This window comes from Heptranchias perlo, chromosome 6, assembly GCF_035084215.1.
Source record: "Heptranchias perlo isolate sHepPer1 chromosome 6, sHepPer1.hap1, whole genome shotgun sequence".
Lineage (NCBI taxonomy): Eukaryota > Metazoa > Chordata > Chondrichthyes > Hexanchiformes > Hexanchidae > Heptranchias > Heptranchias perlo.
Window position 1 is genome coordinate 29,037,858 of NC_090330.1, and position 13,072 is coordinate 29,050,929.

The following is a 13,072-nucleotide window of genomic DNA, read 5'->3' on the forward strand; positions in this document are numbered from 1 at the left end:
TTGAAACTGAGGATGAGCATAAAATAGTACATATTCTGAATGAATACTTTCTGCAGCTTTTCAGAACATATCAGCAATGTGTCCTTTCCAGACAAATGTATTCCGAGTAAAACCAGTTACTTTATCATAAATGAGCTGGAAGTCCTTGACAACTTAAGTGAGCTCAAAACAAATAAAGCTACAGGGATAGATGGTAGTTATCCCACAGTGCTGACTGAGACTTGCAACATGATTTGTGTGGTTTAGAAAAAGTTGACACTTTAAATTAAACTGCAGGAATAGAACTAGGTTCAAACTAGCAAAAAGTCATTTTAGGAACACTATCAGGAAATTTTTCACACAAAGAGTGATCAATATGCAAAATAAACTTACAGATAGAATAGTGGAGGCAAAAACCCTGGAATCATTTGAAAAAAAATTATATACTAAAATAGGAGCACGTTGGGATCTCTCTGGATCGATGAACTAAGATGGGCCATATGGCCTTCCTCGTCAGTAATTGTCTTGTGATCTTATGAAGGTTATAGTCAAGGTTAAGTAGCATGAACACTAATATTTCTTATTGCTACATATGCAGTCAACATCTGGATAATGCAAGATGCAGACATTATGTGCTTTTGAGTTTAAAGCTTATTGAAAGACATGGCATTATTGAATTCTCAAAGTACATGTTCAAATAATGAACCTGAAAAGGGGATTGCGGATAGTACAATGAGGAGTAAAAGACAATGGGGGATAAATTAGATAAGGCAACATTATGGGCGTGGGTACCGCGATCCACGACTAACCCGCATCCATTGCTTCCTGCGCAGGCGGGACCAGACATTCGTCCAGCCTCAGCACTCACCTCAGCCAAGCATTGAAATCCTGCTTTGACACGATGATTCAATGACATTCGCATTTTCCATCAGCAGGGGGAGCCCGAATCTTTTAAAGGCAGGCTGTCTCTTAAAATCACTTAAAGGTAGCTGGTACCTGTTATTTGCTAAAAATAACAGTCTGCTGTCTGCACGGAGTCTGAATGGAGATCAGACATCGCACATGTAAAACACAGCTACAGGTCCCATCCCTATGTTTACAAACTGTTGAGTTATTTGAAAACATTGAATAAAGGTTGCACACCACTAAATCCCACATCCTCCAATCTGCATACCACACCTCACCAATCTGCCGATCTGAGATTGTACTAGGCCTGCGAGAGTGCGTGAACCAAGGTTCTGTGCTGATGCACTAGAGGCCTTGATGCAAGAGGTGGACAGAAGGAGCCGCCCATCCACAACTCACAGGCCACACACACTGGCAGCTATTCAACCATGTCAGGCACATCATCCAGACACACGTCCCGCTTTCTTGCAGCGGAAGGTGGCACATATCAGGAGGCAGCAAATGGCAGTGGCATTTAGCCCCTCAAGCCTGTACAGTCATTCAATAAGATCATGGTTGACTTGTGACCTAACTCCATATACCCGCCTTCGCCCTATATCCCTTGATTCACGGAAATCTATCAATCTCAGATTTAACATTCACAATTAAGCTAGCATCGACTGCCATTTGCAGAAGAGTGTTCCAAACTTCTCCCACCCTTTGTGTGTAGAAGTATTTCCTAACTTCACTCCCACACGTCCTGGCTCTAAATGTTAGGCGATGTCCCCTCATCCTAGTATTCAAGTATAGGAGACCTCCAAAAACAGTCACAAACGCATCAGCTGCCAGAAGCAATAATCCAGCAACTAACCTGTAAATCCTGCATGGTCCCTTTAAATAGCGCTGGTCGGGGTGGGGGGGGGGGGGGGGGTGGGGAGTCCTCCAACCACTCTATGACGTGTTCAGATGGTCATGGTTAACACTGTGCGTTGAGTGGAACGTTAAGTCCCAAAATGGCGTGTATCATTTTAAATCAGCGTTACACACTGATTGAATGCATTTTCTCCTTACTTTACATGCTGCCGGCATTCGTTATTTGCGCATGCACAAGATGGCGTCTGGCGCACGTCACGCTAGAAACGTGCATGCGCAGCCAAGACATCATCTTGGCACTCCGGGAGGCCACGTAGCGCCGAAACAACAGGTGCTAGACGGCCCAATTTCTCGCCCATCGACTGAGCCAAGCGTTAAGATGCGGTAAAGGACATCTAACAAAGCTGTCACTATGGAGGTCACCTTGGTCTTTTAAAGGCAGTGCAGGCAGTGGACAGTGGCATTAGTGCACATTTCAGGTCATCGGCTTAACACTCAGTCAAGCAACACCAATAATCTAAGACTGCAAGACATAGTATAGAAAAATTCCAGCATCCTATATCCAACTTTTAGTTGAATGCTGCTAGCACGACATGGATAGCAACCTTTTGTCAAGCTTCATTGCCAACTCACCGTAGGGCACGATGCCTATCTGCAGGAAAAAGAGAGGCTGATTTTTGATTCAGGTGGGCGGTGGGTGGGCCATCCACTATGCCTGCCCAATCCAGTCAGCAGGAGGGCCAATCAATTTTGATGGTCGGATTTCATTTTGATTGAATGGGTGAGCTGCCATCGCTAATCACACTCCTTAGAGGCATCTTGCTGATTAGGAGGACAGGAAGTCCAGCTGGACTACTTAAAGGTAGCCTGCAGCCATTTAAAGTGGAGATGCACTTTTCAATGGTGGAAAGTGTATTTCTGGAGCAGCAGGGAGCATGACCCCATTCAGGACCCCAATTCTCCAATGCGGAGGTGCTCATAGAGCAAGTGAACAGTAGGAAGGAGGTGTCCCTCCCCTCCAAAGGGCATTGAGTGCCTCATCATATTAGTCAGCAGCAATGGAGAGAGGTGGCTGAGCAAGTCAATGCCAGCATCATTTTTCCCAGGACCTGACTGCAGTGCAGGAAGACATTTAATGACCTCACCAGGGCTGCCAAGGTAAGACTCCTCTTCATCCCTTTGTCACTTTCTGCACGGCCCTACACCCCTCTACTTTAGCTCCAGAAGAACTGATTCTTCCCTAAACCACTTCCCGTGCTTCTCCTTCAATCACAATGGGACACTTCACTACACGTTCTTCTGCATGCACTCACACACTGAACACCTACTACTGCCCTCAAATTCATATCCCCTCTTGGCCACATTTGCTGCTTCTTGCTCTCATCCTGCTGATTCAAGTTGTTCATGGGGAAAATGGTGAAAGTGTTTGCTGTAACATGGCATCAGTCACTTGCAAGCATGAACTGCAGGCTGACCGATATTACTGACATCCCCTGTGGCAGCCTGAAAGGAGCTGAAGGAAAAGTTCAGGGATGCAGTGACCTTGACTACAACAGGCAATGCTGTGCTAGCTCTGACTGTTGGTTCCAGATCTTATTGCAGGAGATTGACACAACTCTGTGACTGCCTCCCTAGAGAAGCCCAGCTTCCTTACGCATTGCTCCTCCGAGAACTGCAGGTATGTTGTCCTCAGCCTATAAGCTCTGTTGGGAGGGTAAGGATTCCTGTGAGCACACCTCCTTCTATTTGGTCTCCCTGCACTTGCAGTTCTCATTTCACCTTCCTCCTACTGCTACTCCTCCTCCTCGTCCACTAGCCAAATTGGAATTGGACCCCCATAAAGAATGAAGTTCAAAACATTGTACGGCCACTACCAGCATTTTAAAATAGTCCAAGTAGCAAAAAACTGCAATGTAATAGAAACAACATGTTCCAAAATTTTCAAGTTTCTGGCCAGTTTCCAGCAGGAAATCTTGCTGTCTGAATTGAGGTCCGCCTGAAAATTGGAATGGGTGGCCAACCAGCGGTAAGTCAGCAGGTCAATCCAGGCAATTTTGGTCCCACTACCATTCTGTTTTGAGATATAAACAGGGCAATAACTAGATCAAAAATTGCCCCCAGGATGTCCCTCCTCTCCCAAATTTGTTCCATTAATATTTAAAACTGCTCCATTAATATTTAAATCCACTCCACTGGAAAACCAAGGTGCACTGCAGCTCCCTCGACTGCTGGTTGACATCCAGACAGAAAGCTGAGGCACTGATGCAAGAGAAAAGAATAGCCTCGCAGGAATGGAACAGGAGGATTCCTTAGAGATATCAGGTTTGGTGAATGACTTGTTAAATACAATCAGGTTAGAAACTGATATTTAAAAAAAGCAGAGGACAGTCGGGAACTACAGCAATGGGATGTGGTAAAGGTATGCTGACTCATAAAAAGTTGGTCTGAGCATATGAGGAAACATGAGGAGGAAAGTGAGAACACTAAGAAGGAACTCACTAAGGTTTCTGGTAACCAGTTAAACCTGGAAGGGTTGTAAGAGATTGTTCTAAGGAAGCATCTGTTTGTGATGGATAGTGTTAAGCATATTAGAAGGGAATATAGAGAAGTACATTCTATACTGTAACCTTTTGAAGTAAATTTCAGTACTTATTAATAGTAATTCATAGAACCATAGAAATTTATGGCACAGAAGGAGACCATTTGGCCCAGCGTGCCTGTGCCAGCTGAAAAAGAGCTATCCAGCCTAATCCCACTTTCCAGCTCTGGGTCTGTAGCCTTGTAGGTTAGTGCACTTCAAGTGCATATTCAAGTACATTTCAAATGAGTTGAGGGTTTCTGCCTCTATCACCCTTTTAGGCAGTGAGTTCCAGATCGCCACCACCCTCTGGGTGAAAAATATTCTCCTCAACTCCCCGCTAATCCTTCTACCAATTACTTTAAATCTATGCCCCCCGGTTATTGACCTCTCTGCTAAAGAAAATAGGTCCTTCCTATCCACTCTATCTCGGCCACTCATAATTTTATATACCTCAATTAAATCTCCCCTCAGCCTCCTCTGCTCTAAAGAAAACAACCACAGCCTATCCAATCTTTCCTCATAGCTAAGATGCTCCAGTCCTGACAACATCCTTGTCAATCTCCTCTGTACCCTCTCTGGTACAATCACATCTTTCCTGTAATGTGGTGACCAGAACTGTATGCAGTACTCAAGCTGTGACCTAACTAGTGTCTGTTCTTATATTCTAGTGTCTGATCTTACATTCTATGCCTCAGCTAATAAAGGAAAGTATCCCATATGCCTTCCTAATCATCTTATCTACCTGTCCTGCTACCTTCAGGGATCTGTGGACATGCGCTCCAAGGTCCCTCTGTTCCTCTACACTTCTCTATATCCATTTATTGTGTATTCCCCTGCCTTGTTTGCCCTCCTCAAATGCATTACCTCACACTCCTCTGGATTGAATTCCATTTGCCACTTTTCTGCCCACCCGACCAGTCCATTGATATCTTCCTGCAGTCTACAGCTTTCTTCCTCACTATCGACCACACGGCCAATTTTTGTATCATCTGCAAACTTCTTAATCATGCCCCCTACATTTAAGTCTAAATCATTGATAGATACCATAAAAAGCAAGGGACCAGTACTGAGCCCTGCGGAATCCCACTGGAAACAGCCTTCTGGTCACAAAAACTTCAGTCAACCATTACCCTTTGCTTCCTGCCACTGAGCCAATTTTGGATCCAACTTGCCACGTTCCCTTAGATCCCATGGGCTTTTACTTTTCTGATCAGTCTACCATGTGGGACCTTGTCAAAAGCCTAATTATACTGAACTGTAACTTTTTATTTTTTTGTAAAGGTATGAATCACTTTAATTTTCTCCCTTCTTTCCCTGGACCATGCAATGACCTGGTGAATTACCTGGTGCCAGGCATCTGCTGCTCTGAGCTAGCCACCAAGAGGCAACAGAGAGTGGCCTGAAGGCAGCTTTCCTTCTGATTTTACTGTCCACCCCAGGAAAGTGCCTGGCTTCCTCTTTGTGCCACCTCACAGCAGTGTGGCAGAGATAAACCCAGCTTGAGACTAGTCTTACCCAGCTGTGGTATTTTATTTATATTCCCTAAACTCTCTTACTTTGCACAGTTGGACTCGCAGATAGCAATCAGTGAAGTCAAAATATTGCCCATAAAGGATTAAAACTTGCCCGCACAAGGATTTTCCGTCCACTACCACTACCAGGTGTGCAGCCTGACCCTGCGTGCTTTCTGCTACATGTGAAAATATTGGAGCGGCTGCCAGGAGAGTCTGGATGCATTGATGTCCTGAGGCACAGCACCATAATCCGTGCCCATTCCAGCCATGCTGCTACCAAAGAGCATTGCCTCACTATAACTCCTGATTGGTGTGACAGCGGTCCTAATGGCACCAATGAATAGCCCTTTCACTGGCTTCTTTTCAACCAATCCTCTACCCTGTTGAAGCCAGAAGTGGTTGCACATTCCATTCTGTAACCCCAGGCCTTTATGGCAGTAATCTGAGAATATGTGGATGAAGCAAAGGTTGCATGGTGCGGGGAGGGTGGGAGGAGCTCCACTGCAGATATTCCAGGCTTCCCCAGCAGCTGGAGAGCTTCCTCCTCATTGGAGGTCAGAGGCCTGAGATTGGGTGGTCCACCCTCTGTGTCTTGTCTCTTACATTATGGACAGTTTTCTCCTGTAAGAAGAATGCAGACAATGTAAAAGGCCTGTGATTGGCAGGATATGCAGTGCAACTCAGATGTCAGCAGGTATAGCATGAAAGAGTAATGACAGGTACTGGAATCAAACTATGACATCCCAAATGAGGCTTTCAAGGCTTTGCTGGAAGTTTTATTTGGAGGTGACAGATGTGCACGTACCTGATGTGCACTAAAATAGTCCTCTGGCAAAGCGCTTGAACATAGTTAGGGTATGTTGTGAGCAAATGACACAGTAAAACAGTACGGTCTTGGGTGCTGTGAATGATTCCTTTTACCTTACCTGCCCTGATCATGTCATTTAATCTCCTGCGCCATTGCACAGTCATTTTGGCTAGAGGATGGGGGTGGGGGGGTTCATGGACATGGTATGTATTACTACAACAACAACTTACATTTATATAGCACCTTTAAATTGAAAGAACATCCCAAGGCACTTAACAGAAGCCTAGGGAAAAAATTGAAGCTGAACCAAAAGAGATATCAGGAAGGGTGACCAAAAGCTTGGTGAAAGAGTTGAGTTTTAAAGAGGCTGTTAAAGGAGAATAGGGAGGTGGAGAGATTTAGGCAGGGAAATCCAGACCGAGGGACCTAAGTGGCTGAAGGCATGGTCACCAAAGGTGGGGCAAAGGGAGGGTGGGATGTACATGAAGTCAAAGTCAGAGGAATGGAGGTGGTTGTAGTGCTGGAGGAAGTTACAGAGATAGGGAGTGACAAGGTCATGGAAGAATTTAAAAACTAAGATGAGAATTTTAAATTTGAGGTGTTGGGAGACTGGAAGACAGTGCAGATCAGCACAGACAAGGGTGATGGGCAAGTGGGAACTTGGTGCAGGGTAGGATATGGACAGCAGAGTTTCGGATGAACTAAGAGTGGAAGATGGAAGGCCAGCCAGGAGAGAATTGGAGTAATTGAGTCTGGAGGTGACAAAGGCACGAGTGAGATTTCAGCAGCAGAAGCGCTGCAGTAGGGACAGTCACACGATGTTATGAAGATGGATGTATGCTTTGTGATGGAGAGCATATGAGGTCCAAAGCTCAGTTCAGGCCAAAAAGGACACTGAGGTCATGAACATTCTGGTTTGGCCTGAGACAGTGGCTGGGGATGGGGATGGACTTGGTGGCTAGGGTACATAGTTTGTGACGGGGGCAAAGATGATGGCTTTGGTCTTCCTGATGGTTACCTGGAGGATATTGCGGCTCATGCAAGACTGGTTGTCGCACAAGCAATCTGACAGCACAGGAGCCACAGAGGAGATGGTGGTAAGGTAGATCTGGATGTCATTGGTGTACATGTGGAAGCTGCCTGCAGATGATGTTGCCAAAAGGCAGCATGTAGATAAGGAAGAGGATGAAGCCAAGAACGAATCCTTGGGGAACTCCCATATGGACGGTGGATGGGTGGCAAGAGAAGTCGCTGCTAGAGATGCTCTGATTATAATTGGATAGGTGAGAAAGGAATCAAGGAATAGTAGTCCCACCAATCCGTATGATGGAGGAAAGGCATTGGAGGAAGATGGTGTGATCTATGATACCAAAGGCTCAAAGCAATTGAGGAGGGACACAGTCACAGAGAGTGTTAGTGGATGACCTTGGGTAGTGATGCTTTGGTGTTATGTTGGACACAAGCCACTGATTTTGACAACCTCTTTCCCAGTGCTCCAACCATTCCTCCTCTGCCTCATCTCCTGCAGGAGGGCCCCCAGCTCTTCATGTAAGCATGACCAATTGTGTAAATTAAGTTTCTAAATTAATACCTGTGAGGGCATTTGTTTTCTTACGTGACCGAGGCAGGGAATATATAAAATCTCAAAAGTTTTTTCCCAAGGCACAGACGCTTGTAAAGGGGCAATCTGTCCAAACCTCAGCAACAATCAGTGGGCATTTCTCAATCACATTCCCAAACACACTGACAAACTCGCTGTAATTCATGGAGTTAATAATTCACATTTCCATGACTATAGCAGAATGTTTCAGACAGCAAAGGGTTCACACCTGAAATGGCAACTCCTCTGTTTCTCTCTACAGATGCTGCCAGACCTGCAGGGTGTTTCCAGCATTTTGTTTCAGATTTACTATATCTGCAGCTTTTGCTTTTTTTGTTTCACATCTGCGAAACTGAAGGATTTCTACTTTCATTCTCAGTCTTGCTACGTTCTTCCTTCATTTCCTGTGCTTTATCTTTCAGCATTTTATTCTCAATCTGAACTGCCTGCAGTTTGATTTTAAATCTTTCCACCTCCTGCAGCTGAAGCAGCAGCATTGTTGCTTTCCAGCTATTACCTTTGATCTTTTCCTCCTTAGTTAACTCTTTCACTTGACTCTCAACTTCACACAAAGTCTGACAGATTTTATCTAATACAGTACAAGTTCCTATGTTCTCCTCGTCCTCCTGCACAATCTTACCCTCAGTTACTTGACTGTGAATCCATTTTGTCGCCTTTTGACATGAGTCCCCTTCCAGACTAATCAAAAATGACACTAAATCTCTTACACATAATTTCTCAAACTTCTCATCTCAGGCTCTCTCAAAATCGGTTGAGCTAGCCATTCTTCCGTATTAATGAACCGTCACTGTACTACTGGTAGGTCGCAATGTCCTTACATTCCATGAAGGTTCCCTTCCTTAACTGACGAGGCGATATTGGTCCATGTCAGTCCCCAGGATCCCACTTATATCAAATAAGCCAACAGTTATTGTGTCAGTCTCCTGGCTGGTTTATCAATTTGTAGTGAATTTGACTCTCGATTCAATTGTTTGAGACTGACTCTCTAATGGTTATTAACCATATGACTTTATTTAGTACAAGTAAGAATTAATACTGAATAGAGTACTGAAGTAGTAGTTTACAAAGCACAGTTGAGAATTATATTAACCCGTTGTCCTTTGGGTAGAGGCTGTGACCCGTTCCATGTTCCCTCATACACATACTCTTGTTCTCGTTTACCCACTAGGTATCTTCTTTTCTGTCCTCTACAACCTGACTCTAGTAAGGGATCTCTCTTTTATGGTACTTTTGGGGGCGGGCACAGGGGCTGTTTTTGATACAGGTGTTTACCCTATCGGGGTCATTCTAAAGGGCGAGGTGGCGTATGAGGCTTCATGTATTTCTTTAGACAAAGGAAGAAGAGGCAGCCCACTCCTTATCTCTGCATTTCGTGGGCAGGTGGTGATTGAGTGGCCCTCAAAAATGTCATATCCTCTGGTTGACCAATTACCAGCTTCCAACACTACAGGGGGCCTGTACCTCCAGCTAATCTTGTTCTAACTTCTCTTCAAGGCCGAAGCCGGCGGCTTGGACCTGTTATCTTTTCACTCCCTGCCTGTTTTCAAGCCACTAAATCTGAGGCCTCCTGTTATGTTAAGGCTGATGGCCATCTAGCAGTTTGGACAGCTATCACATTCTGTAGCTGTGTTTATGTTCGCAATCTCCACCATCATATTAATTATCTTAGAAGCAAAAGGCCTTATAAAACTTATAAAGCTTACAAAACCCGTAAGTGCAAGTTAGTTACCATATATTCCATATACTGTTTGATTAATACAGAAAGGTGATCATATGAAGACAGTAAAAGTTACATATCAAAAATACATGTGGACTCATAGATGGTTCCCTTATCAGTACTAGGGGTCCACCTATCGTTCTTCCTTGATTCTGGAATGTGGTTGTCTAGCGACATGTTCAGACATACAGGCCCATTTCACTGTTTTTGCCTCAGTTAGCATGGTTGTGTGTTTTTAACCACTATTACTGAATGTGTGTGGAAACTATATTTCCTTACAGAGGACCATTTCCACCGGGATTCTCCACATCGTAACTACAGGATCAGCGGAAACTCTGGAGAGCTGGCGTATACAGCCATTTTCACCTCCTAATTCGCACCAAATCCTGATCACCCATCACCCCTGTGCTTGCTGACGTACATTTGCTCAGGGCCCGGCAACGCCTCATCTAAGCAATAGTGATCACAACATAATAAGGTTTAAGATAAAGATTGAGAAGGAAATAAGTAAGACAAAGGCCAAAGTAATAAATTGGAAAAAAGATGATTTTCAGGGGATGAGAATGGAATTAGGGAAAATGAACTGGAAAAATTTACTGATAATCAAAGAAATAGAACAGCAGTGGGAAACATTTAAAACGATGATCAATAGAGCCCCGGAGAAATATATCCACTAAAAAGCAAGAACAAACTAGCCAGTAATGATACACCATGGATGAATAAAGAAATAAGGGCAGAATTGAAACTAAAGAAAAAGGCATACCCTATGTACATAGACAACAAAGGAGAGGATGACAAAAGGGAATACAAAAAGGTTAGGAAAGAAGTTAAAAAAACAATTAAATAATTAGGAAAAGAAACTACAAAATTAAATTATCAAGGAATATAAAAAGAAATAGTAAAGTATTCTACAGACACATAAATAACAAAAGAAAAATCAGGATAGGGATTGGGCCACTAAGGGATACACATGATAAACTCACAGGTAATGACAGTGAAATGGCAGAAATATTAAATAATTTTTATTTAGGAACATCTAGGCAATAGCAATCATAACATAAAAAGGTTTAAAATAATGATTGAGAAAGACATAAGTAAGACAAAGTACAAAGTAATAGATTGGAAAAAGCTAATTTTGAAGGGATGAGAATTGAATCCACAGGTAATGACAGCAAAATGGCAGAAATACTAAATAATTATTTTGCCTCAGTATTTACCAGGGAGACTAATATGGCAGGCATGACATTAGAAGAGGAGGTCAAAATAGATGTAAAGACATTTAAGATAAAAAGAGGGGAGATAATTAAACTAATCAAACTTCGAAAGGCTAAAACCCCTGGTCCGGATGGATTGCGTCTGCGCATTTCAAAAGGAGTTAGGGAAAAAATAGCAGAGGCAGCATTACATATATGTATATATATATATAAATTCATTAGAAAAGGGAATAGTGCCAGAGGACTGGCGGACAGCTAATGTGATTCCTATATTTGAAAAGGGGGATAGAACAAGTCCAGGGAACTATAGACCAATTAGCTTAATATCATTGGTGGGAAAAATAATGGAATCCTTACTCAAAGATGAATTTTTTAAAAAACCTAGAAACTGAAAATATAATAAAGAACAGTCAGGATTTCAAAAGGGATTTTCATAAGGCTTTTGATGAGGTACTGCACAGTAGATGCATGACTAAGGTCGGAGCACATGGAGTCAGGGGAAGAGTAGCAGAATGGATAGCAAGCTGGCTACAAAACAGAAAACAGAGAGTAGGGGTAAAAGGTAGTTACTCAGACTGGCAAAAGGTGGGAAGTGGTGTTCCACAAGGATCAATGCTGGGACCACTGTTGTTCACCATTTACATACGTGATTTGGACTCGGGAATTGTGAGTACAATTTCAACATTTTTGGACGACACCAAATTGGAGGGTATAGTTAATACTGAGGAGGACCCTGACAAAATACAGGAAGACATTAATAAACATGCAGAATGGGCATGTATTTGGCAAATGTATTTCAATATAGATGTGTGAGGTATTACATTTTGGTAGGAAGAATAAGGGGGCCACATACAGCTTGGACTATAAGAGTCTAAATGGGGTTGAGGAGTAGGGGGATCCGGGGATACAGATACACAAATCACTAAAAGTAGCAACGTAGGTTAATAAGGCCATAAAAAAGCAAACCAAGCACTGGGATTCATTTCTAGAGGGATAGAATTGAAAAGCAGAACATTTATATTAAACTTGTATAGAACCTTGGTTAGACCACACTGAATACTGTGAACAGTTCTGGTCTCCATATTATAAAAAGGATATAGGGACACTGGAGAAGGTGCAAAAAAGATTTACTAAGATGACACCAAAACTGAGAACTTATCAGAAAAGATTGAGCAGGCTGGGGCTCTTTTCTCTGGAAAAGAGAAGGCTGAGGGGTGACCTGATCGAGGTCTTTAAGATTATGAAAGGGTTTGATAGGGTAGACGGAGAGAAGATGTTTCCACTTGTGGGGGAGACCAGAACTAGGGGGCATAAATATAAGATAGTCGCTAATAAATCCAATAGGGAATTCAGGAGAAACTTCTTTACCCAGAGAGTGGTTAGAATGTGGAAATCGCTACCACAAGGAGTAGTTGAGGCGACTGGCATAGATCAATTTAAGGGGAAACTAGATAAACACATGAGGGAGAAAGGAATAGAAGGATATGCTGATAGGGTTAGATAAAGTAGGGAGGAGGTTTGTGAAGAGCATAAACACCGGCATGGACCTGTTGGACTGAATGGCCTGTTTCTGTGCTGTATGCTCTATGTAATTCCATGTAATTCTCTTGAGTATCCCCGATTTTCAAAGCTCTACATTGGCTGCCGTGCCTTCAGCTGCCTAGGCCCTGAGCTCTGGAATTCCCTCCCTAAATCTCTCTCTTCCTTTAAGACGCTCCTTAAAACCTACGTCTTTGACGAAGCTTTTAGTCATCTGTCCTAATATCTTCTTTGTGGCTCAGTGTCAAATTTTCTATGATAACGCTCCTGTGAAGTGCTTTGGGATGTTATACTGCGATAAAGGCGCTATATAAATGCAAATTGCTGTTATTGTTGTTCAC